Source organism: Spermophilus citellus (assembly GCF_964194105.1).
Source record: "Spermophilus citellus genome assembly, chromosome: 2".
Classification (NCBI taxonomy): Eukaryota; Metazoa; Chordata; class Mammalia; order Rodentia; family Sciuridae; genus Spermophilus; species Spermophilus citellus.
Window position 1 is genome coordinate 128,456,784 of NC_138183.1, and position 27,886 is coordinate 128,484,669.

Consider the following 27,886-nt stretch of genomic DNA (forward strand, 5'->3'; position numbering starts at 1 on the left):
AAAGAAAATGAAAGGGATAGGGAATAGAGCTTGCCTAGCATGTGCGAGGCCCTGGGTTCAACCAAAAAGTAAATAAATAAATAAATAAATAAATAAATTTCAGGCTTCGAACATTTCAATCCACTATCTGACAGAATAGCAAGTGTCTTGTTATGCATGTTCAAGTTTAGGCAACAAAAGGAGTTTGAGCCAGGCGTGGTGGCATACACCTCTAAATCTCAGCAACCCAGGAAGCTAAGGCAGGAGGATCACAAGTTCAAGGCCAGGCTGAGCAACTGATATATGTCTCAAAAAATAAAAAGGGGTGGGAATGTGGTTCAGTGGTTAAGCACCTCTGGGTTGAACACCAGTACCCAAAAAAAAAAGGATAGTTTACATTATACCAACTGAAAATGCTTGGCCTATTTTTTCCATTTGAACTTAATTCTAATTAGAAATTGGTAAATTAAGTGTACAGGAAAAACTCCAAGTATTAAAGGCCATTATTCTTATACAGATGTATACCAGCTGTTGGGCATTATTTTCGGAGGTAGTAATTTATACAAATAACCCTGCTTTCATTAGAGCTTTAAATATTGAAGCATAAATGAGGTATCATTTCCAAGATTGAAAATGGCTTAGCCTGTCTCCAAGGCTTTTTATAGGAACACTGTAATTTGTCCATCTGGATTTCACTGGTAAAGATCCAAGAACCATGATTTAATACAGGTCTGCTTTTCACTATGTGCGAGATGAAAGTCAAAAGTCTTTTATAAATAACTTTTAAATATAACTTTTATAAAGTTAATGAAAGTAGACAATAAAATATTTTTATTAAAAAAAAGGCAGAACAGTGTTTACTCATATTCTCACGAATGAATTTTTCACTAGTTTCTGTGTTTCTTCCCAACTGTCATTATAAAAAAGGAAGTCTCAGAAACTGATTTCCAGGGGTATAGTCTCCAGGGATTACCTTGGGCTGCCAGTAGGTTTTTTTTTTTTTTTTTTTTTTTGCACTTTGTGCTTCAGAGGAAACGCATGAGGGGTTAGCTAAGCACATGGCTTTAAGATACAAACCATGACTGAGTTTCAGCTTCATCACTGACTAGCTATGCCACCTATGGCAATCACCTAATCTCTCTAAGCCTGTTCCTTCTACTAAAATGATGATGAAGTGTTTGAAATAGTGCTTGTCACACAGAAGGAACTTTTCAAGCATTGGTGGCCATAATAATGGGCTTTAGATTTTTTTATTTGTAAAATAGGGCTACTAACATACCTATTCCTCTCAGGCCTATTTGTGGAGATTAAATTAAGATAATGCACAGAAGCACTAAACACAATGCGTGCTACAGAGCCAGCATCATCGAACTGGCTCCTGAAGATTTAATTCTCTTGGCCGCAATTACACAGAATGGGGCTTAAATTACAGGCACTCAAGTGAAGAGCACATGAAGCCTCCATGTGACTATACATCTCTAAAATCCATGATGACAAGAAATGGGTTTAAAAGACTAGACATTCCTTCTTTACCTATTAAATCTAGACATGCATAAGGTATAAGAATCCATCACCAAATGTTTACATGAACAATTTAACGTGGCCCTACCATTTAAAAGAAAATCACTAGGAGCTGCTGATTATCTGACTGGCCCACCTTCCCACTGGCTGGTAACTGCAGTCAAATGAATATGTAATCACTACTGAGACACTTCTGTGATAAAGGAGCTCTATGTAAATTATTTCTCTAAATTTATTTTCTTGAAGGATATTTCCTCTACATACTAGCTAAACAACCTCATGGAAGTTACTGAATTGCTCTTCACTTTAGTGTTTACTTTTGTGCAACACAAATATGGTGCTACCCAAATTTTTGTTTATTTCAATCAGTGAGACAATTACATTATTAACTTTGGACTTTGGTTCATCCCACAACAAACAACAGTCTACTTTCCTAAAACTTCTAATGCATGAGAAACATATCTTGCAAATAAAGACTTCTTCCTCACTGAACTACATTTCACTATGATTATGTAGCAAAGCTGTCATTTGTCATACTTTGCAAGGCATGCTAACTGCAGAGATCAGGTTCTCAGGAGATTTTAGTATAAGATGATCTAAATGGTGTGATTTAGCTTAATCTTAGTACTTACTGGCCACCTACTAAGTGGGTGTACATGCTGGCCAGGCATGGTGGTGCACATCTGTAATCCCAGTGGCCAAAGAGGCTGAGACAGGAGGATTGCAAATTCAAAGCCAGACACAGCAAAAGCAAGGCACTAGGCAACACAGAGAGACCCTGTCTCTAAATAAAAATACAAAATAGGGCTGGGGATGTGGCTTGGTGGTCGAGTGCCCAAGTTCAATCCCCGGTACCTGCCCTCCCCCCAATCGTTTGCATGTGCAAGACTGGGGAGAATGTACAAAGATGAATTGGCCTAAACCTTAAAAGGGTGAAATTATTTCAAGTAATGCAGGACTACCAATTAAATACTAACAATAAAATATGTTCATTCTAAATCATTCTTATTGCTTCATAGATGACAAACATTTTTACGATGGAGGGTTTTCTACGAATATTAAGCACAAACCTGGTAATGTTCTCAAATTATAAGCACTCTGCTAGCTGGTCTGATGTTGCATGATTTTTAGACAGGGTCTAAGTTGCCCAGGCTGGCCTAAAAGTTATGAACCTTTTGCCTCAGCCTCTTGAGTAGCTGGGATCACAAGCATTCACCACTGCACCTGGCTCTTTTATTTTGTTATTAAAAATGTTTTAAATAATTTTTTTTAAATGTTTTTCATAAAATGATGGCAATCATAAATAAGCAGTCTGGTTTTTAAAAAAATATTTTATAACATTTAGCAATAACATCCTCTACCTAAAACTTTATTCTATGAAAACCAAATATTGGAAACCACAAACTTAGCTCTTAATTTCTAAGGTTCTGTGATGCAGAAAGGCAAGGAATTCTTAAATGAATAACCTGTAGTTTTGTCTGTAACTAGAAAAGATGAAAATTTGCCAACATAATTTGCACAGGCACAGAGGGAGGAAACTGACAATCTAAAATACAAATGGCAATTTCTATACAGTTATCCTGCTAAACATTTCAGTAGGTGCAAGCAATACTCAGATACTGACCTCAAGGAAATAAAAACAAATCATTTTAACTAATGTCCATTAAAACTGTGAAAATAACAAAAATATGAAAGTACTCTACCCTCTCCAAGTTCAAAGCAAATCAAAAGACAACTTTCTTGTGATTTATGTAGCATTTAAATTTAAAAGTAAGTAGACTGCATTATCAGCTCACACCAGATCTGCTTGCAGACAATAATTCTTCCTGTCTTGGACCCATGCCCATGTGCATTATTGTAATTATCAGCAACTTTAAAAAATAAAGTAATAAGGCTAGTGTATGCTGCAAGTCAGTATGTTTACTGCTTACTGCATTAGCCATTAATTAGTCTTGCTGGGTTAAAGCCATCTAATTACTAAATAAATGCATAAAGAACAGAAGGAAAAGCTGCACTCAAATAAAAAGAATGAATAAGGATATAAACATGTATGAACATAGGTAAACACAACTCACACAGTGGCAAGTACAACAGTACTTTTGTTCAGTTTGTCAGGTGGCCACCAGTGAGATGAGCCAGTTCTTGCCTTCCAGGATCCAGTCTCCACCTTAGTACTCTGAATCACCACAAGTCAGAACCCATTCCTCTTCCATTTCATAGGATTCTAAGTCCTTATGCTGAGCGCAGTGGTGCACTCCTATAATTCCAGTGATGAGGGAGGATGAGGCAGAGGATCGCAAGTTTGAGGCCAGCCTCAGGATTGCAATTTATCAAGAACCTGTGTCAAGGGGGCTGGGGATGTGGCTCAAGCGGTAGCACTCGCCTGGCATATGTGTGGCCCAGGTTCGATCCTCAGCACCACATACAAAGAGTTGTGTCCGCCGAAAACTAAAAAAATAAATAAATAATTTTTTTTTTTTTTTTAAAAAAAGAACCTGTCTCAAAATGTAGTTCAGTGGTAGGGCACTCCTGAGTTTGATACCCCGAACCAAAAAAAAAAGGTTGTTAGCATGGCTTGCTTGCAAAGGACACTGGCACAGCCCCTGCCTTGCTCTATCACCCCACTCACTTCAATAGCACCCTTAATACTGCAACCAAGCCAAGGTGACTCATCTTCAGGCCCTATATCTATAACTTTTCCCTAAGCATGTGTATTCTCACTTTTCAGGACTCAGCTCAAGTGCATATCATTTGAGAGGTTTTCTGATTCTATTTTAAGGCCCATTTGGTTTATTTCCCTCAATTAACCGGAAACTACCTTGCTCACTGACTTGTAGTATCCATTGCCCACAATTAGAATGCAAGTTCCCGGGCTGGGGTTATAGCTCAGTGGTAGAGTGCTTGCCTACCATTAGTGAAACACTGGGTTCAATCCTCAGCACCACATAAAAATTAAATAATAAAGGTATTGTGTTCATCTATAACTTTAAATTTTTTTAAAAAGAACACAAGTTCCTATTTTTCTAACCTCTGTATCCAGCAATAGCACCTAGAATATAATACGCAGTCATTTATAATCAAGTAATTGACTGTTACACTCTAAAACCTTGGGATTTAGTTAAAGTAATATTGAACAACAGTGATTTCTAAATCATCAACACTGTACTAATCTGCACAATGATCTACAAAGAATAACAAAACAAACTTACACAGGATGGAAATTTTGTTTTTAAAATTTTAATCTTTGCCAATCGACTCCAAAAAGCCACTTATATAATACAAGACCCGAACAATGTACTAGAAGAACAGCCCTCCAATCCAATATGAGCACACTCCTCAGAAGTAGTTACTTCCATAGCTTCAAGGCCTCCCCTGTCTGTTTACCTCCACATTTCTGAACATGTATTTTTGTATCATTTCAGTCCAGAAATTATCTATCAACCTGCTATTAAGAAGGTTTCAAGGGGCTGGGGATGTGGCTCAAGCGGTAGCGCGCTCGCCTCGCATGCGTGCGGCCCGGGTTCGATCCTCAGCACCACGTACCAACAAAGATGTTGTGTCCGCCGAGAACTAAAAAAAAAAATAAATATTAAAAATTCTCTCTCTCTCTCTCTCTCTCTCTCTCTCTCTCTCTCTCTCTCTCTCTCTCTCCCCTCTCTCACTCTCTCTTAAAAAAAAAAAAAAAGAAGGTTTCAACTATCACACCTTAAATTCATCCATTCACTCGTTTGTTGGTCAAATCCATACTCCTTATTTCCCTTATTCTAACATAAACACATAATACAATTAGAATCCCTTTCTTAGCATCTATTTCCTTAACAATTTCAAGGAGAATTACTAATTAGTACATGTTGTTGAACATCTCATGTACTGATTACTTATTCTCCCCTGAAATTGTTGAAACACACTCACACACCATGAACTCCTTACACTACAGTCAGGTGTATTAGGTGATCTACTGAACAGACACACACACGTAAGTACTGGGGATGCAAGTCTGGGCTTAGGATTGCTAGGAGAGTGCTCTATCACTGAGCTACATTCTCAGCTCATGGCTTCACTTCATGAAGACAATCCTCCTCCAGGCCTTCAGATCCCTGATTCATCTAGACCCATTATTCTTTAAAGAGAGAGAGAGAGACAGAGACAGAGTGAGAGAGACAAAGAGAATTTTTTAATATTTATTTTTTAGTTCTCGGCGGACACAACATCTTTGTTGGTATGTGGTGCTGAGGATCGAACCCGGGCCGCACGCATGCCAGGCGAGCGCGCTACCGCTTGAGCCACATCCCCAGCCCCTAGACCCATTATTCTTGATCCTGATGTCATCTGTCCTGAAAATTCCTTACAATTTTCTCTGGCTTCCTGACTGTTTGTCTTTCTTGACTTACTTCCAGTTTTAGTGGCACTGCTGTTGATAAATCTAAAGTCAGTCTGATTCCTAATCTTTTGTGCAGTCCTGTTTTATTCCTCCTCCTCTTCCCAATCTCTGGTATTCTGAAATGACAAATGTGCCATCGTGTGATCTTTGTGTCATTCACTGACCTGAGCTCTCAATGAGCCAAGTCAACCTCAACATATTCAGCCCTATTGATTCCATCCACTTCCTCAAATTTTTATTTAGTTGCACCTTGGACCTTCTGGATTGTTCTATCCTTCTTATCTTTTTCTTCCTAGTTTCATTTTGTTTGACCCTTTGACTGGATGACTTCTATTAAATAATAGTAGTCATCATTATTTTATTCTCTTTATTTGAGACAAGGTCTTGCTAAGTTGCCCAAAATGACCTCAAACTTGCACTCTTCCTGCCTTGGCCTTGAGAATACCTGGGGGTTTATAGGCCTGAACTACCATGCATGGCTCTATTGAATTTGGCATGTTCTAGGCCAAGGGTGTAGAGCTCAGTGGTTAGAGAACAGGCCCTGGATTTAATCCTTGATACCATAAATATCAGACTACCATAGGGATATTTTAATGAAAATCCATTTATCCAGTAGAGACTGGCACTCGATGATTCACAACAGACTTCTATGTCCATACTCTATGATGGGTTCACCTTTCACACACTACATGTCGTATACACATAAAACAACAAGTAATGGCTCTGCTTGGCTAGGAGCTGATCAGGTTTGATTCTGTGCTTTGTATTTTACCTTTTTTTTTTTTTTAAGTTATAGGTGGACACACTACCTTTATTTTCTATTTATGTGGTGCTGAGGATCGAACTCAGTGCCTCACACATGCCAGGCAAGTGTTCTACCTCTGAGCCACAATCCCAGCCCTGTATTTAATCTTTAAGAGCAATTCTTAAAATAAATAAATGAAAATTAATCTGATTTTAATCTGTCCTGTATATTATTTCTATTGTTTAAAAATAACACTAGCCAGCATAGTTTCAATGACTTGTATTAATTCACAAGATTAATCTTCCAAAGCAATAGTCCAGAAGGACATTTAGTAATATTGATCCTGAGGAAGCTAACAAAGCCTCAAATAATCATTTTTCTAGCACCTGCTATGAAAAAGAGAGGGGGAAATAGGTTGCCATAAGAAAAAAATGTATAATGTCAAAACTAATATCCTTAGGGGATAATGGGTCAGGGTAGAACCGTAGAGATCAGATGATTCTGTTAGTTTACTAAAAATCTGTTATGGGTTGGGTACAGTTACACACACCCTTCTAATCCCAGCTTCTTGGGAGGCTTAGGCAGGAATATTGTAAATTCAAGTCCAGCCTGGCCAAATTACCAAGACACTGTTTCAACCTAACAGAAAAGTGCTAGAGATATATAGTTCAGTGTCCTGCATTTGATATGCAGCGCGCGCGTGCTCACACACCCACATATATTACCATGGGTAATACAGTGATCCTGCACTATGTGAGCTTTCATTTTACATGGTTTCAGTTACCCACAGTCAAATGTGGTCTAAAAATATTAAAAGGAAACTTCCAGAAAAAAATAATTTATAAATTTTCAATTGGGCACCATTCTTAGTTGTAAAATAAAATCTCATTCTGTCCCTTCTGGGATATGAATTATCCATTTGACCAGTGTATCCATACTGTATATGTTACCTGCCTGTTAGTCACTTAACAGCTGTCTAAGTTATCAAACTGATTGTTGCAGTATCACAACACTTATGTTTAACCCTCATTTTACTTAACAACAGCCCCAAAGCACAAGAGTAGTAATATTGGCAATTTGAATATACCAAAGATGTCATAAAATGCTTCAGGTATCTTTTCATATTATCACAAGGCTAAGTACAGTACAATAAGATATTCTGAGAGAGAAACCACATTTACATAACTTTTAATGTAATATATTGCTACAACTGTTCTATTTTTATTTATCATTCATCTCTTAGTAGGTCTAATTTATAAATTAAACTTTATCATTGGTATGTATAAGAAAAAACAAGATAGGGTCTTGAAACATATCCCCCCGTAGATAAGGAGGTTACTACTCTAAATATTTATTTCAAGCTATCAACTCAAACCACCTTTATCTCTTCTTTTTCAATAAGGGTTAAAAACTTAACTGGTTACACATAACAAGGTAGATGGATGTATAAAACAAAAATGGCAAACCACACTTGGTCTCCCTTTCATAAGACCACAGGGTCTCTTTGCCAACTAAAAGAAACCTGTTGCTACCTGCCCCTGCTGCCAGATCTTTCAATTTCTTCCAAACACCAGGATAATTTTTTACATTAAAATCTATATTATTTGGAAATGAAAATATGTACTTTGAATTTAAAATACAATGAAGTCCAACATGGTGAGGAAAAGATAAAACATAAGGACAGGACACATTATGTCTGTAGGCTGCGGATTTTCTACCTGAATTTTTGATTATATAGTGGGTATTACAATGAAGAGGTGAGTAAAATTCACCAAATACTAATACCCTAAAGTCATTACAAAACTAAAATTGATTGTATCCTGTCGATTACAATTTTTATAATAAGATATGAAAACAACCTAAATGACCAACAGATGAATAAAGAAAACATGACATATACATAAAATGTCATATTATTCAGCCTTAAAAAGGATGGAAATTTTGCCAGCTACAAAACATGAATTAACCTGGAGGACATTATGCTAAGTGAAATAAATCAATCACAAAAGGACAAAAATTGCATGATTCCATTTTTGTATATTATCTGAAATAGTCAAATTGATAGAAACAGTAGAATTATAGCTACTAGACTGGAGGAAGAAGGGCATAGAGAGTTGTTATTCAACAGACATAAATATGTTTCATTCAGGTAAGATGAATAAGTTCTAGAGATCTGCTATATAGCACTGTGCCTATAGTTAACAATATTGTATTAAGCACTTAGATTTTTTAAGAGGATAATCTCACATTGTGTTCTTATCTTGGAGAAAAAAAAATTTAATGGTTAAAATGATAAAGTTTATATTATGTATGTTTACTAAGGAAACAACAACAATGAGCATCTGGATTCTGAGATGTGTAATTCAAAGAACTTTTTTTGTCAGGCTGGGGATCAAAACCCAGGCTTCATGCATGCCTCTCTACCACTGAGCCACATCTCACATCTCCCAGGTTTACAGAATTTTTATTCTTGTAGCTATCAAACTATCTGGAAGTAAAGCATATAAATCAATGAGAAAACAAGTCTGCTAGATTAAAATAATCTATACTAAAGGACTTGAAAAGTGTTATCATTTTTCCAAAAACAAAAAACTTCAAGAATTTATCACCTTAGAAACTCCATGACACCTTCAGTTTTGATGTTATCTGTTCTGTCACAATGCCTTACATATAGCAATTTAATAAATGTTTGCTAATAATGACACTGAAGAACTTCGAATGAACCAATTACCATGGAATGTCTTCAACTTCTAAATAAGTTATATCCAGAGGTTCTTTTAAATGTCAACTTGGGCTACAGCTAAAAGGACCAGGAAAACATCCAATGCATGCTTTTCAAAGAAATATTAGAAACATGGCTGTTCAATTAAATAAATCACAGAATAGGTAATTCCCTACTTTCACATATAAAGTATTCCTGAAAACATGGGGAAGTTTCAGAGTCATGCATGTTATTTGGAAGTTCTGCTTCTAGCAAACTAATAATTTATCACATTTCAATTATACCCAGTGTTTCAAGGGGAAAATCCTTAAACATTTTATGAAAATTCATACATAACCGAGTCCATTGAGTGTTCACTTAAGTTCAAATATTTTCTACCTGGGAAGCACCAATATGTATCAATTCTATCAAACCGTGCATCTTTCATCATTAAAATAAGCACTTTTCTTTTTTTAAAATACATTCTTATAAAAATGAGGGTAAAATGTAGTAAAATATTCAAATACCAGTTCCAAATAAGCAACTACAGGCTGGAAAGCAACACCCCCCTGCAATGTTTATGTAACAGCCCAAATTCAAAATCAGGATATGAAAGGCTATTTGGGGGCAGGGAGTGGACTTTTAAAATTTCAGTGATTTCTTGGGACTGGGGTTGGAGCTTAGTGGTAGAGCGCTTGCCTAGCATGTGTGAAGCACTGGGTTCAATCCTTACCACCACATAAAAGTAAATAAATAAAATACTGTGTCCATCTACAATTTTTTTCTTTTAATTAATTTTTTATTTATGACAGCAGAATACATTACAATTCTTATTACGAATATAGAGCAAAGCACGATTTTCCATATCTCTGGTTGTATACAAAGTATATTCACACCAATTCATGTCTTCATACATGTACTTTGGATAACAATCAACAACTTAAAAAAAAAAATCAATGAAAGTCCCAAACCATGAAGGTTGATTCATTTAAAAGCTAATCTGTTTGGTATAGTTCCAATTTCAGTATACGTGCTGCTGAAGCAAGCACTACATACTACTAGATACACAGCAAGAGTCACTATATAATCATTTGTAAAGTGTCTATTTAGAATCTCAAGGTTTTGGTTTCTGTTTTGTGCCATGGATTAAACCCAGGACCTAAAACCTCATAAGCATATGCCCTACAATGAGCCACACCTCTAAGCCCCTCAAGGTCTTTTGTTTATGTGGGGCTGGGGGAATCAAACCCAGGGCCTAGCATGAGCTAGGCAAGCACTATGACCAGGGGTAGGGAACTTGTTTAGCATATACCAGGGTTCAATCCCTAGTACCACCAATTTAAAACAAACAAACAAACAAACAAATAAACAAAGAAGCAGCAGCAAACAGATTCCTAAGATACACTGTGTACATTTCAAATCATAATGTGCAACTACTAGAAATCTAAATTCCATGACAGGATAATAAATTGGTGCTGGGAAAGTACTGAGAAACGTAATAGTTTTCCCTTTATTTTTTGATTACTAATAATTACCTATTCCAAATTTCTGCCTAAATATTAATTGTCTGGTCAACCTGCTGATCAATACCCACATGCTGGTGTGAGATGGCCCATACTTCAAGCCATCTGTTCCTCCAGTTGGCACAAACTTTAGAACAAAACCTCCACTAACTGATTTATGACCTTGGTCAAGTTACTTACCTATACACACCTCAGTTTCTGCTTCTATAAAACAGGGATAATAATTCCTGTCTCAGAGGATTATTTGGAAGTTTTAATGAATATATGAAGAACACTAAACACAAAATAAATGGACCATAAATAGCTACCATTATTTTTATTACTCCTACCAACTTCAGAATCTTCTAGTCTATTCCTGCTAATCTATTCTTCTTCCCTAAACTACTTGAGTCTCATAAATTCTCTCTAAAGCTACTTTACAAATATTTATAATTTCTAGGTAATTAATGTGCAGTCATGGTCAATCCTCCCATTGAGGACAACTAAAAAAATAATACTAAACATTTTAAAAGCATTTGCTTGCAGACAGTGAGGATATCTAGAAAGAGAATTACCAAGCCACTATCCAGGATAGGATAGAAGCCCAAGTACAGTTTGTAGGGAAGTTAAAAGATTCTGAAGAAAATATACCTTTTGGCATCATAGAAGGACTAACAAGAGAAAGGGACTGGAGTCCAGGGCTGAAAGAAGAGTAGGAAGAGAGGATACTTGGAGAATATAAAGGTTTGGAGTTGATATCGCTAAGCAAACTGACCTAGAAAGGTAAGCCAGAAATTGGCAGAATGCCAAAGAGACTGCAGTTCAGTTTCCAATCATTCAAATCCAGGAAATTAGAAAGAGATTCTGGATTGCTCCTGTCCTTAAGCTCCAGGTAGAATGAAACGAAAGATGGTCTCTGGAGCATAACACTAGGCCCTCAAATTAATCTATGAGCATCTATATAAATAAAATGTCTGACATACAATCAAAAATAACTTGCTGGAGTTGTGGCTCAGTAGAAGAGTGCTTGCCTAGCATGTATGAGGCACTGGGTTCAATTCTCAGCACCACATATAAATAAATAATAAAGGTCCATCAACAACTGAAAAAAAAAATGTTAAAAAATAAAATAAAATCACATGAATGAAAACCAGCAGGAAAAATCATAGGAATGGGTTGTGGCTCGGAGGTAGAGAGCTCACCTACCATGCATGAGGCACTGGGTTCGATCCCCAGCATCACACAAAAATAAAGATATTGTGTCCACCTCTAACTAAAAAATAAATATTAAAAAAATCATAGGAAAAGATCTCCACAGGGACCACAGATACAAGAATTATTAGACTATTCCACTATTCTTACCATGTTCAAAGATACAAAAAAGACTGAGACTTTCCCCATTATGATCTAGAAAGAAGAAAAAGAACCAACTTTAAATTATAAAACTGAAAGCTACAACAATGAAAATTAAAAAATCTGGATGGAGGCTGTGGTTGTGGCTCAGGGGTAGAGCGTTCGCCTGGCACATGGGAGGCCCTGGGTTCAATCCTCAGCACCACATAGAAAATAAGTAAATAAATTACAACTAAAAAAAAAATATTAAAAAAAAAAAACTGGGCTGGGATTGTGGCTCAATAGTAGAGTGCTCACCCAGTACGTGTGGGGCCCTGGTTCGATCCTCAGCACCACATAAAAAATAAATGAATTAAAAAAAAAAACAAAACTCTGAATGGACTTAATGGTAAATAGGCTATAGCTAAAGAAATTGTCAATATGCAAAATGAGTCAAAATAAAATCATTAAATGAGGGAAGACAAATGAGGAATACAGTGATATAGATAGATTCTTCTGTTTTTCTCGCTCTCTCTCTCTCTCTCACAAACTTTTTTTACCCCTTTCTATGGTCTTTTACTGGTGCATAATGATGAGATCTGTTGTTATATATATCCATACATGCACACAATATATTTTGGCCAATATCACTCCCAAGGACTTCCCTGCTCCCTCTCCCCTTTTCCCACCTCCTGGTCCCTTTCCTCTACTATCTTTCTTCAATTTTCATGAGATATCCTGACCCCCACCTTTCTTTTCCTTTTTTCTCTCTAGGTTCCACATATCGGGGAGAGAACGTATAACCCCCTAGACCTTTGCTGAGATTGGTTTATTTAGCTTATCGTGATGGTCTCAAGTTCCATCCATTTTCCTGCAAATATTTCATTTTTCTCTGTGGTTGAATAAAACTCCATTGTGTAAATATGCCACATTTTCTTTATCCATTCATCCACTAATGGACACCTAGGCCGGTTCCAGTTTGGCTACTGTGAATTGTGTGATTATGTACATGAGTATCCATGTATCACTATAGTGTAATGACTTTAATTCTTTAGGATAAATACGAAAGAGGGTTATAACTGGGTCATGTGATGGTTCCATGCCTAGTTTTCTGAGGAAGCTCCATACTGATTTCCATAACGGTTGTACTAATTTACAATCACAACAGCACTGTAAAAGTATTCCTTTTTCTCTACATCCTCTCCAGCACTTAATGTTTGGATTCTTGATGACTGCCAATCTGACTACTGTGAAATGAAATCTCAATATAATTCTGATTTGTATTTCCCTATTTGCTAAAGATATAGAACATGTTTTCATATATTTGTTGGCCTTTGTTTTTTTTTTTGGTACAAGGGATTGAACCCAGGGGCACTTAACCACTCAGTCACATTCCCAGCCCTATTTATTTTTTATTTTGAGACACAGCGGTCTCACTAAGTTGGGGCCTTGCTAAGTTGCAGAGACTGCCTTTGAACTTGTGAGCCTCCTGTCTTAGCCTCCTAAATCACTGGGATTACAGGTGTGCACCACCATGCCTGGCCTGTTGGCCTTTCATATTTCTTCTTTTGAGAAGTGTCTGTTTAACTCATTTGCCCATTTATTAAGTGGGTTATTTGTTTTGGGGGTATTAAGTTCTTTATATATTCCAGATATTAACCCTCTATTAGAAGAGTAGCTAGCAAAGATAAAGTAGGTTCTCGTCAGGCATACCGGCACACACCTATAATCCCAAAAGTTTGGGAGGCTAGCCTCAGCAATTTAGCAAGTTCTAAGCAACTTAATGAGATCCTGTTTCAAAATAAAAAAGGGCTGGGCTGGGGACATGGCTCAAGCAGTAGAGCGCTTGCCTGGCATGCATGGGGAGCTGGGTTCGATCCTGTACACCACATAAAAAATAAAATAAAGATGTTGTGTCCACCGAAAACTAAAAACTAAATATTTTTTTTTAAATCTCTCAAATTCTCTCTCTCAAAAAATAAAAAATAAAATTAAAAAGGGCTGAGGAGCTGGAGTTGTGGCTTAATGATACAGCGCTTGATTGGCAAATGTGAGGCACTGGGTTCAATCCTCAACACCACATAAAAATAAATAAATACATTGTATCCATCTGCACCTATTAAAAAAAGGTGGTGGTGCTGAGGATGTGACTCAGTGGTTAAACACCCTGGGTTCAATCCTCGGTACCAAGAAAAAAAAGGGGTTCTCTTTTCACATTCCTACTTGTTTCCCTTACCATGAAGAAGCTTTTTAATTTGATGTCATCCATGTATTAACTCTTGGCATTATTTCCTGAGATATGGGGGTCTTGTTTTAAGATATTTTTTGGAGTCCTATAGGAAAATAGAAAACTACTAGTAGTAAAACGTTAGTAGATATTTAAACATTTAAAGAGAATGACTCAGGGCTGGAGTTGTGGCTCAGTGGTAGAATACTTGCCTAGCATGTGTGAGGCCCTGGGTTTGATTCTCAGCACCATATATAAATAAATGAATAAAATAAAGGCCCATCAACATCTAAAAAAATATTTTAAATAAATAAAAATAAAGAGAATGACTGAGAAATTTCTAAAACTGAAAGACATCAACTACAGATTAAGGAACTTCACAAGAACATTTTTTTAAGAATTCACACTTCTTTCCTGCTGTGACCTCAAACCCTGCAGTTTCCACCATGCCAGATGCCCAAGAAGAATGGGACTGCCATTTATGAACTCCTTTTTAAGGACAGTGTGATGATAGCCAAGAAAAATGTCTATATGCCCAAGCACCCAAAGCTGGCAGATATGAATGTGTGCAACCTTCACATCATGAAAGCTATGTAGTCTCTCGAGTCTTAAGGCTACAGTTTGCCTGGAGATATTTCTACTGGTACCACAACAAAGGCATCTATTATCTCCATGATTACCACCACTTGCCACCTGCAATAGTGCATGCCACTCTAATGTATAATTAATATTCATGGAAAAAAATAAGGCCGGGCATGGTGGCAGACACCTATAATCTTTTTTTTAATTTAATTGATTTATTTTTTTAAATACATGACAGCGGAATGCATTACAATTCTTATGTACACATATAGAGCACAATTTTTCATTTCGTTGTATATAAAGTATGTTCACGCCAATTCATGTCTTTATACGTGTACTTTTTTTTGCATTACAATTCTTATATTACACATATATACCACAACTTTTCATATCTCTGTATATAAAGTAGGTTGACACCCAATTCGTGTCTTCATACTTTGGATAATGATGTCCGTCACGTTCCACCATCCTTGCTAATCCCCTGCTTCCTCCCTTTCCCTCCCACCCCCCTCTTCCCTATCTACAATTCATCTATTCCTCCCATGCTCCCCTTCCCTACAAGACTATGAGTCAGCCTCCCTATATCAGATAAAACATTTGGCATTTGGGGGGGGGGGGGATTGGCTTACTTCACTTAGCATTATTGTCTCCAATGCCATTCCTTTACCTGCAAATGCCATAATTTTATTCTCTTTTATTGCTGAGTAAAATTCCATTGTGTATACATGCCACACTTTTTTTATCCATTCATCCACTGAAGCTCATCTAGGTTGGCTCCACAGTTTAGTTATTGTGAATTGTGCTGCTATAAACATTGATGTAGCTATAATCTCAGCAGTTCAGGAGGCTGAGGCAGGAAGATCATAAGTTCAAAGCCAGACTCAGCAACTCAAACAAAGACCCTGTCTCTAAATAAAATATTTTTTTAAAAGGCTGGTGGTAGGCTGGAGATAGAGCTCAGTTGGTAGAGTGCTTGCCTTGCATTCCCAAGGCCCTGGGTTCAATCCCCAGCATCACTAAAAGAAAAAAAAAAAAAGGCTGACTTGGCTCACTGCTTAAGCACCACTGAGTTCAATCCCTGGTACCACAAAAAAAGAAAAAAAGAAAAAAAAGGAAATATACTTCTGGAGATGAAGCTCAGGGGTAGAGTGTGTGCTGACCACACATGAAGGCCCTGAGTTTAATCCCCAACACCCAAAAACTGACATACAGTGAAATATGCACTTTTAAAGTAATAACTGAATCAAAAAAATAGAATCACAAAGGAAAACCAACTTTTTAACTAAATGATCATTTTAAAAAAACTCATGAACTAAAACTAAAGATCTGTTTGGAGGGGAATTTATAACTTTAATATAAAATAAAGTCTAAAAAAACTGAGTTAGGAAACCATATCAAATTGTTAGAACAAACTTGATTGGTTATATAGTTTGGTGTTAAAGCACTTGCCTACCATGTACAAAGGCCCTGGATTCAATACCCAGCATTACAAAATAAAATTTAAAAAAAGAAAAAGAACAAATTAAACTTGTGGAAGGTATAAAGAAAGAAATAATAATGAGCAGAAATAAAGTTGAAAAAAATATGTAGTATGGGCTGGGGATGTGGCTCAAGCGGTAGTACGCTCGCCTGGCATGCATATGGCCCGGGTTCGATCCTCAGCACCACATATAAACAAAGATGTTGTGTCCGCCGAAAACTAAAAAAAAAATAAATATTAAAATTCTCTCTCTAAAAAAAAATAAAAATAAAAATAAAAAAATTATGCAGTAAGATCAACAAACCCCCAAGTTGATCATTTGAAAAGTCTAGTATTGCTAACACCTGGCAAGACTAGCTAAAAGGAGGGGTGAAGCTGGGCAGGGTGGTTTATGCCTGACATTCCATTTACCTGGGAGGCTGAGGCAGGAGGATTGCTTTGAGCCCAGGAGCAACATAGTGACAACCCATTTCAAAAAAAAAGGTGGGCCACATGACTGCAGATTCTGACATTTCAGAGACCATAAGAATATTTATAAAAAACTTTAATCAGATAGGGGCTGAGGTTGTAGCTCAGTGGTAGAGGATGTGCACAGCACATGCAAGGCCCTTGATTCCATCCCCAGGACTACAAAATTAAATTAAAAGTCAGATCAAATAACAACTAGACACACCAAAACTGACAAAAGATCTGACTTCATAACTATAAACCTTAACACAAAGAAAATTCCAATGACTTCACTGATAAATATCTCCCAAACTTTTAAGGAAATGATAATGCTGCTCTTAAATAAAATATTCTAGATATTTTTTTTAAAAAGGCAAACTCTCTCTGCCAAAGCTTTTATAGAGCCAGCAACTCTGAAACTAAAACTTTACAAACAAAATTTGGTTAATTTCACGAATGTAAAATTGCTTACAATATTGCACTATCAAAATTAAAGAGCAGGCTGTGGGTGCGGCTCAGTGGTAGAACACTTGTCTAGCATGTGCAAGGGCCCCAGTTTGATCTCTAGCACCAGGGATTGGGGATGATCTTTGGCAATCTTAGAATGAAAGAATTCTTTCTCTTCTGATAAAAGGTGGTAGGTATCTGGGGCTGGGGCTCAGCAGTAGAGCACTCGCCTAGCACATGTGAGGCCCTGGGTTCAATCCTCAGCAGCACGTAAAAATAAAATAAAGGTATTATGTCTAACTACAACTAAAAAATAAATATTTTTAAAAAGGTAGTATCTGTTAGTATCATATAAATGATACAGTTTCCTCTAAGACCAGGAGTTAGACAAAGATGTTATATAACAGCTTAATCTACATCATCTAATACAGAAAACATGTTACTAGAGTCCTAGCCAATATAATAAAGTGACAAAAAGAAAAGCTACAAGGATTAAATGCAAAGAAAACTCACAGAATATATTCAAAAAATTTCAAAGCTACAGATAAAAGGGCTGGGGATGTGGCTCAGTGGTTAGGTGTCCCTAGGTTCAATCCCTGATACCAAAAAAATAAATACATCAAAACTGGTCATGGTGGCACATGTCTATAATCCCAGCTACTTGAGAGTTAGGAGGATTTGAAGTTCAAGACCAGTGTAAGCAATTTAACAAGATTGTCTCAGGAAAAAAAAAAAAAAACACCTATTAATAAACCTAACAAAACTGTTTAAGATCTCTATGCAAAAAATGTATAAAACATTGAGTATAGAGAGGACCTAAATGAAAGCATATGACATTTTCCTGGATTGGAAGACTCAAGGTTAGGGTCAGGTTTTTTTTTTTTCCTAATTGAACCACAGACTTCATGCAATACCAATAAAAATTCCAGTGGGCACTTGGTGCAGTGGCACATTCCTATGATCCCAGGATGCTGAAGCAGGAGGGATGACAAGCTCCAGGCTAGTCTGGGCCACTTAATGTCACCCTGTTTTTTTTTTTTTTTTTAGTTGTACATGGGCATAATGTCTTTATTTTGTTTATTTTTTTATGTGGTGCTGAGGATCGAACCCAGGGTCTCACACGTGTGAGGCGAGCGCTCTACCACTGAACACAACCCCAGCCCTCACCCTGTCTTAAAATGAAATAAAAAAAGACTGGGACTGTTAGCTTAGTGGTAGAACTCCCGGGTTCAATCCCCAATATTGTGCAGAGAGGGTCTTAACAGGTAGTTGTTTCTGGTGGAATCTGGCAAATTTACATAGAAAGAAATGTGTTAAGGAATAGCCAAGACACCATCAAAGACAATCAAGGTTTTAAAAAAAGCTTGTTCTATTAGATATAGAACCATACATAGTACCTGGTGCAAGGATAGACAAAGAGAACAATGTACTGTAAGAGAGAAAACCAGATTCAGAGATAACCTGATTTACAATAAAGGTGGCAGAGAAAAGCAGAAGGGAAAGGACAACCTTGACAATAAATGCAGCAGGCTGGATATTCATATGGAGCAACTAGGGAAAAAAAAATACCTTCACTATATACCTACCTAAATAAATAAATCAGTTCAAGTAAACGATAGCTCCAAATGTAAAAGGCAAAAAAAAAGTTCCTAAAGACAGTAGAATGAATTAGATATACCTTTCTTATGTTCACATATGCATACATGACCAGTGTAATCCCAAATCATATAAAAACCACAAGAATGGGAAGTTTTACTCCACCTATGTATGTCAAAATATGCTCTACTGTCATGTGAATCTAAAAAGAACAAATAAAAAAAGAAGTTTAGAAAAAAACAATTCTAATAAAAGGTATATATAGTCATAAGATTGGGAAAATACAGTTTAAAAAAATATTTTTAGGTCTTCAGGATAGTAAAAGAATAGGACACAAAAAGCACCTACTATACTTTTTTTTTACATAAAGTTGGAGGAAGCTACCTGTGAAATGTGTGAGGATCTTTTTAGCGTTGAAGCCAGTGAGGGGGTAGATCTGATATTTGGGAACTTATAGTGGCATTCCTGTTATTAAGATCACCCAATTACAAGTGAACTCCCCCTCCACTCTGCCCAGAAAGGTCCCAAGCAACATTGGAATGGGTGTGACTGAGTAGCCTATCTGCCCCCACCTCTATCCTGTTTTGGTGAAGAACTTTCTATCGAATGTCTTTGATGTGTTCCGATATAAATAAACCAGGCACAGGCTCTGTTCTTTGTCAGAAGCCCCCATTCTGAAACCGTATTTCTGTGTCCTGTAGTTATTTCCTAGTACTATTTTTCCTAGCTTTTATTTCTCAGCCAGCCCATCTCTCCGGAGGAGAGTCCTTTCCTTCGCCCACGCAGAACATGAGTGAGATAAAATAAAAACTGAAAAATTAGACATTAAAAATAAGACCTTCTTCAAAAGACATCAAGACAGTGAAGGGATATGGATGTAGTTCAGTGGTAGAGTATATAGTGACCCTAGGTTCAGTCCCCAGTACCCACCCCCACCCACCCAAAAAAAAAGAGCAGAGGAAAGCCACAGAGAGAACAGCATTAAACTAGAAATAAATGGCAAATAGGCCAAACAAATTGTGTTTCATTCATACAACAGAATACTACACAGCAATGGAAACAAACCAATTACAGCTGCATTCAATACAAACTACTCTCAAAAATAGGTTTGTTGAGGAGTTGGGGTTGTGGCTCAGTGGTAGCAGGCTTGCCTAGCATGCGTGATGCACTGAGTTCGATTCTCTGCACCACATACAAATAAATAAAATAAAGGTCCATCAACAACTAAAAAATATTTTTTAAAAAATAGGTTTGCTGAAAGAGACCAAACACTTACAAATACATACTGAATCATTTCATTTACATGAAGCTTTAAAAAAAAAAAGAAAGGAAAAATTAGGGTGGTGTGAGGAAGTTTGGGTGGAAAAACTATAAAGAAAGGCAAGAAATGATTACCATTAAAGGGTAATAGTTACTTCTGGAGACAGAAAAGAAATTTTGGCCATATTCTTTTTCTTGACTTTGGTGGTGATCACACAAGTGTTTGGTGAAAATACAAGGAGGTATATTCTTTTTGTATGCTTTTAAGTTTTAAAAATCTCAAAAATACCCAAGGGCTTACTTAACACTAAACAAATTATTTACTACAGCTGTAATCAAACCTGAGCAATCTTCATGAAAACATGACTGGGAATACTACACTCCTCACTCAAGGTAAAACTTGCTTCTGGAAAGTTCAAATATGATCTTTATTTCTGTTTTATTTCTGTATCTATATCTGTACTGTTTTGTTTTTTAAGGCTAAGGCAAAGTGTTAAATTTAGCAAAACTGGATGTTTGCTATGTATTTTAAATATATTTATGTTATAGCTATTCATAATTAAAAAGGGTAAAATAAAAGAGATCCTATCAATTCATCTCTCCAGTAAAAATCCTGCTTTTACCTGTGCATTTGTTAGCCTTACAGAGAAAAAGATGAAATATTTGAAAATATTTATGTTTTTACCACCACCAAAAAATTTCCCCATTTTCTTCTATTCCAGAGTCAAAATATTCACTCTTCCAGCCACTGGGTTCTAGATGACAAAATAAAGTGCATAGGTAACACATATGCCTAAGACAGGTCTCAATTTTACCAGTAACTTTTAACCCATGGGTAATTTCGATTAAAAAAAAAAATTACTTCTCTTTCCACCAGCTCAGCTGGATAACTTCCCAAATGGAGAATGTCCATGTAGCAGACACTGTTAACTGATGATAACACTGGGTTATTAACAATATTCATAGTTCTCTTTTCAAACCACATACAATTTGATTCAAGGCTGATCTCCTGCTCCTGGCCACCTGCTTCATTAAAAAGCGGGTTTTGAGAATCTACGACTATTGAGGTAGCACCATCTCTCCTGCAAAGGCTTAATTTGGCTAGAAGCTCATAATCTGGCCAGTGACATTTTAGGAGTCTTGTGAAGGTGGACTTTGAGAAATGTTTCTTCACTCTTTAAAGGAGATACATGAGAAGAGACAGTTTCCTGCTCTTCCTCTGGACATGTTCTTTTCTTTTTTTTTTTTTTTTTGGGGGGGAGGGGGCAAGGGAGTGGAGGTGGGGTACCAGAAACTGAACCCAGGGGCACTTAACCACTGAGCCACATTCCCAACCATTTTTATTTTTTATTTTGAGACAGGCCTTGCTAAATTGCTGGCCTGGATCTTGCAATCCTCCTCAGACTCCTGAGCCGCTGGATTACAGGAGTGCACCACTACTCCCAGCTCCTCCAGATATTTTCTCCACAGCATGCAATAACCACTCTTTAACCACTGGGGGAGTTAGTTTCAGGAAGATGGAGTAGAAAAGATGATGGCAAACTGCTAAATAACCAACCTTTACACATGCCTCACTCCAAAAACTGTCACAGTCACATTGGTCATTGATCAGTAGTTATAAATCTGGTGCTATTAGCCTTTTCTCTTCCAACTAATGCTATGGATTGTGATAAAACTCCCCATATGGGGTCATAATTTCTTTTAAAACTATTGTCAGAATATAAAGATGAAAAAAGAGAACTTCCACATTAAAAAAAAACTTTTGAACTTTTTTTGTATAATCAGTGTAAAATGTAAAATGTCAAAGAAGTCAATTATATCCTCCAGAGTCATTGTTAAATCTCATATTGATTCATTTGATATATATATGTATACGGGGGACTGAAACCAGTGGGGTTTAACCACTGAGCCTCATCCCCAAACCTTTTTATTTTTTATTTTGAGATAGGGTCTTATTAAGTTGCCCAGGGCCTTGCCAAGCTACTTGAGGCTGGTTTTGAACTCAAAATCTCCCCGCCTTAGCCTCCAGAGCCACTGTGAGCCACTGGGATTACAGGCATTTTAAAGACATAGTCATATCAAGATTTTTAGTAGTGTGGAAGACAAGTAAACATTAAAAACAAAAACAAAACTCCAAACAATAAACATTATGAAACAAAAACAGAAAAAAAGGAAAAAGCAGTGGACTTAGGATGGACAGATTTATGCCCTGGCCAAACCTTGGTCTCTACTAACTACCTTATTAGGTGAGGATAACAACCAGACTGCTGTTTTCTTGGGGTTTCTTATTGGCTGGAGTTGTTTTCTCTACTTGCATTTTAGAATCACCTGGAGAGCTTTTGAAACTGACCAGCCCAAATGTCTACAATGAGTATTTGGGGGTGGGGGCCTCAAAATCACATGCAAGGGCATTTCTTAAGAGTAAAAACAAACCTTATTTGTTGTTACTTCTGTATTGTTATAGCACCTAGCACAAAACCCCAAAAAGGAGTTTAATACTACTTGAATGAATAACAAAAGAAAAGCTGGCTAGTTTTCTAACCTTCCTATTTTAAAAAAGATTACAGTTATGTTTACAAAGAATTAAAAAAAAAAAAAAGATTTGGGCTGGGGTGTAGTTCAGGAGTAGGGTGTTTGCCTAGTGTGTTCAAGGCCCTAGAGTTCAATCCTCTGCACCACAAAAAATAAACAAAACAAAAAAAAATTAAAAATTAAAATTAAATAATAATTTATGATGCTTATATAAAGAAAAATTCCCTTAAAAGCAATTATTAGTTGCACTTAATACAAAGAACTGAAACCCATTTCTATCTGAATAACTACATGATCCACTTTCCATTTCAGGTCATAAATCAAGGTATGATATACTAAATTTAATTAAGCTTAAAAGTAATCTAGTTTATCTCACTAAAAAACAAGTCATGAAAATTGAATTATAGGCAATTTAGAATTCTCTCTCTACTGGTTCCTCCACAACAACTACAATTATTATACAAAGATTTACCCCTATCTTTTTTTTTTTTTTGTAGTGCTAGGTATTGAACCCAGGGCCTTGTGCATTCGAGGCAAGCACTCTACCACTGAGCTATATCCCCAGCCCTTACCCCTACTTTTTGACAAAACAAGATTTTTTTTTTTTTCAGGAGTTAATTATAAGATGATTCAAACTAATCATTATAGTGTAATTTTTATAAAATTTCTGTACAAGATAAATAGAGAAGAACATACACCACCAAAATGTTTACAGTGCAATATTCCTGGATGACATTTCAGATTAGTTTTCATTTCTTATTATTTATATATTTTTAATTTTTTTTATTTTTTTAGTTATAGGTGGACACATGTCTTTATTTTACTTTATGTGGTGCTGAGGATTGAACCCAGTGCCCATGTGTACTAGGCGAGTGCTCTACCTCTGAGCCACAATTCCAGCCCTTTAATATGTTTTTACAAATGAGTATGCACTACCTACACAAATTTTCTTCTGTTATTTTAAAAATAAAACATGAAAGCCTGAAAAATCAGTAAGGGCAAGTAACATGAGAATCTTAAAAAGTTATGTCTTTATTTTTCCAAGTCAAAAGAGCATAAGTTAAAAATCTGATTCTTGTATTTTGAAAAAATAAATAAGCTTCCACACAATACTGCTAAGAATTCAAAAGTTTTTCAGCTTTAAAAATAACCATGTTTTCAAATGCAAGGACACTTTTGGGTCAACAAATGGATCTATAGACATTTGTTACTGGATTCAAGTATTGTTGAACTTCCTTAGATTGATAACCATACTAAGGTTATGTAAGAGAATGTCCTTGGTTCTTAGAAAATACACACTAAAGTTCTAAAGGACAAAGGGAAAAGTGAATACAACTTACTTTCAAACAACTCAGCAAAAAACTATAGTAAATAGAATAAATGTTAAAGTAAACCTTTTTTTGGCTGTGCTGGAGATCCAGAGCCTAGCACATGCTAAGCATGCTCTCTACCACTGAGCTAAACCTGGCAGCCAGTGAAAGCAAATTCTGAATATTAATGGTAAATGTGGGTAAAGTAGTATAAAAGTTGTTTGTACAATTTTTGAATTTTTTTAAATGTAAAGTTATTTCTAAATTAAAAAAAAATTGGGAGCTGGCACTGTGGCTCAGCAGTAGCACACTTGCCTGGCATGTGTGAGGCACTGGGTTCGATTCTCAGCACCACATATAAAAATAATAAAAGTCATCAACAACTAAAAAAAAATTTTTTTTTAATTTAACTGAAAAAAAAAATAATAGGAAAAAAGGTATATTGGAAACTGTCCTAACAACAACAACAACAACAAAAAAAAAAACACTTAAGATCATGCTGAACCCCAACTACAAGCAAGAAAACATAGCAACACATTGGGCCAACAGTAGACTTTAAGTCAGCACTATCCAAGAAAATTAAATTTTTAGTATTAAATTTTCTAGGGGCTAGGGTTGTGGCTCAGAGATAGAGCACTCACCTAGCACGTGTGAGGCCCTGGGTTCCATCCTCAGCACCAAATAAAAATAAATAAAAGTATTGTGTCCAACTACAAAAATAAAGAAATATTTTTTTAAAAAAATTCTAATAGCCATATTAGAGTTAAAAGAAACTGGTGAAATTAATTTTCATACACTTAGCCAAATGTCTAAAATATTATCATTTCAATGTAATCAATATAAAATGTGAGATGCTTTACAACTTTCATACTAAATCTTCAAAACCAGATATTTTACACTTAACAGTGTATCTCAATTCAGAAGCTAAGTTTGTTATACCATATAGGAAATATTCCACCTGCATTTAGATTTCATAAATGTACAGTTAAACTAGATTTACAAGACAAAATTGTTTCAAAGTTAAAAAGTTTTCCAATCCGTTTTTTATATGTAAACTTCTTAAATTAAAATTAAGAAAAAAGAAAAATTAATTTCTCAGCCACACTAGCCACAATTATCTCAATAGGTAATGGCTACAATATAGGAAAGCCTAACTTTAGATGAGAATAAAACAAATTCCCTCTACAAAAGGAGTTCATAAAACAGCTTCTATTATCAACAGATTTTTAACACAGTCATAACAGAAACACTACCAACGTACCTCTCCCAAACACAATTAGATATTCCCTATTCCACCTTTCAGAAATACCAACACAAAGCCTTCTCTCCTGTGCCTCAGTTGTCATACTGTCATTTGGGCTTAATTTGAGTTTCCTGAAAATTGGCAATCAAGTGGCCCTCTTATTTTCAGATGTGCCAGAACAAGTTCCAGCTCTAAGACGTCTAAAATGTCTGTTGTATTTAGCATACAGGTTTCAAGGCAAAAACTGTTTCTTGATTTCCAAACAGGAGCAGGCACACAGGAGAAGGTCTCGGATTTAACAGAGGAAGTGACCCTGAGTACAGAGGGTGGGGGGGTTTCTTTTTAAACAGGTGTAAGAGATTAATTTAGTCAACACCAAGCAACACGAAAAGATTCGCCAATCAATAATTCTGTGCCAAGCAACTTGATCAGGGATTTGGCCAGAATCCCTTTGGCTAATCTCAATATGGGCCTCCCAAAGACATCCTGATTTAGGCCATTCTCATCTAAATTAAGGCTTAAGCAATCCTGACAGCAAATAAAATCAAATTATATACATGTGAATAAAATTCTGCCAGTCTGACAAAAGAATAAAGATAACTTATTAAGTGGGCAAAAACAGTTCCATAGGATAAAAGTTACCATAAACTAGCATTTACAAAGCATTTTGCAGAAGTTGATATTTTATTTTGTTTAGTCAGACTTTTCATTTTAACACAGTGTGGCTAGCAAATTTAATCTACAACAACCAATTCTATTATTGTTTTTTCGTTCTCCATAGGCATATTAATATTTTTTAAAGTATTTTTATATTTTTATGTGGTGCTGAGGATCAAACCCAGTACTAGGCATGCACCCTACCACAGAGCTACAACGCCAGCTCCAATATTTTTAAGTTGATAAATCCTCTCTTATGAATTCATTAGTGCCTGGAGTCTCTCATACCACTGGAAAGTGAGGTAAGAGTATGAACAATGGTTTCTGACATCCTGCCTCACTAGTTAAGTTCCATCTTGCATACAAAATCCTTTTTTCCCCTTTCCCTTCCCGTTCTACTTGTTTGTTGCTTTTCATGAGACATCTTATGGGGATCCACTTTGTGGAGACTAAAATAAAAGCCTGTGTATATCAACATTGACTATTTCTACTTAAAACTTAATTCCCCGCCCCCCAGTCAAAAAGCTTAAGCAAGACGAATACAAACGTTTTTAAGCCATTCCTTAAGGGATTTTTTCTTATTAGATTTCTTTTGCCGTGGAAATATTTACACATTCTATAGAAGTGAATAATACATTCTAAATTGGGGTTTTTATTAACAAGTTCGCAGGCAATGCCTAGTTATCAACTCCAGTCTCACGTTTCTGAAATTAGCGCAACACGCAGAAACCAACAGTAATCTTAAATATAGCGAACAGGCACAAGGAATAAACTACATAGAAACACACATTCCAGTGCAACAGTTCAAGCACTATTTTGAGAAAAAAATAAAAATAAAGTCCCACGTCTACTTCAGCAACAGAGGGATCATAAAGGAGGCTCAAGGCAGACCGCGCAGCAGAACGCCAATCCACACCGATTCTGGCCACCTTGCCTTTTCCAGTGGCCTGAACTCCCGCCAACCACCAGGGAGCCTGGCCACTTCACCACCCAGCAGCGGGGAAAAAAAAAAAAAATTTACAGGGTTACCCCCGATGCGAAACGTCCACTGACATTCTGACACTAAAAAAGTAGCATTTAAATAGAGTTTTCATAACGCCCTCAAAGGATACTTTCCTCTCTGGCTAAGACCCCACCCTTTCCCCCCTACTTAAAAGAGGCAAACACCAAATCCAGAGGCAGGTTTTCCATAGTTCATTAAACTTGAGCAACCGGCTGTATTGGAAGGCTCCGGTTCCCGGCCCGCAGCCCGCGCGCTGGCACCGGCTCCCGCGGCGGCCGGGAGAGCAAAGGCACCCCGCGGCCGTGCGGGCGCCTCTCGGGACGCGCCCGGCAAAGCGGCCGCTAGCCAAGAGCCGAGGCTGCGGAGCCGCATCCCACAACAAAGTCCACCTGGCCAACAAAGGCTTAGCCTGCCGTCTGCAGGTGGGAGTCCCGTGACCAGAGGCCCTGCCGCCGCGGGAGAGAGTGAACCGGGTGCGTGCGGGACCGCCTCCGAGGGGACCCAGACCCCGAGGTGCGAGATGCGGAGAGGCGGTGGCAAGTGCCCCAAGAACGCCGGTGGAGCCGCAGGGCGCTCGCAGAGACAAGCATTTTCCCGAGGGAGGGTGGGGCGAGCGTCCGGGTGGCTCCGGGTCCCCGGAGAATGTACCGGTGCCGCGGGCAGGTTGGGGGCTGGGGCGGCCGAGGCGGCCTGCCGCCCCCAGCGCCCCGCAGCCCCGACGCCTTTCATTTGGCCTCTGCGGCGGCGGAGGCGGTCCGACCTCAGCGCTTAGCACTGCGCCAAGCAGGGGCGGGCGGGGGAGGGCGCGCCAGACCAGCCGCAGCGCCGGACCACCCCTACCACCCCGCGCTGCGCCCCCTGTCCGGCCCGCCGCGGACCCCACTGCCCGCCCACAGGCCGCGCTCCCCGCAGCTCGCGGAGACGGTGCTCGGGCACTCGCC

General features: G+C 37.4%; 1 protein-coding gene across 4 annotated transcripts in view; it reads right to left on the bottom strand.

Annotated features, from left to right (window-relative positions):
* The window catches only part of APLP2 (amyloid beta precursor like protein 2), a 72,148-nt gene that overhangs the window by 44,043 nt on the left and 219 nt on the right, over window positions 1-27,886 (bottom strand). The window lies entirely within an intron of this gene.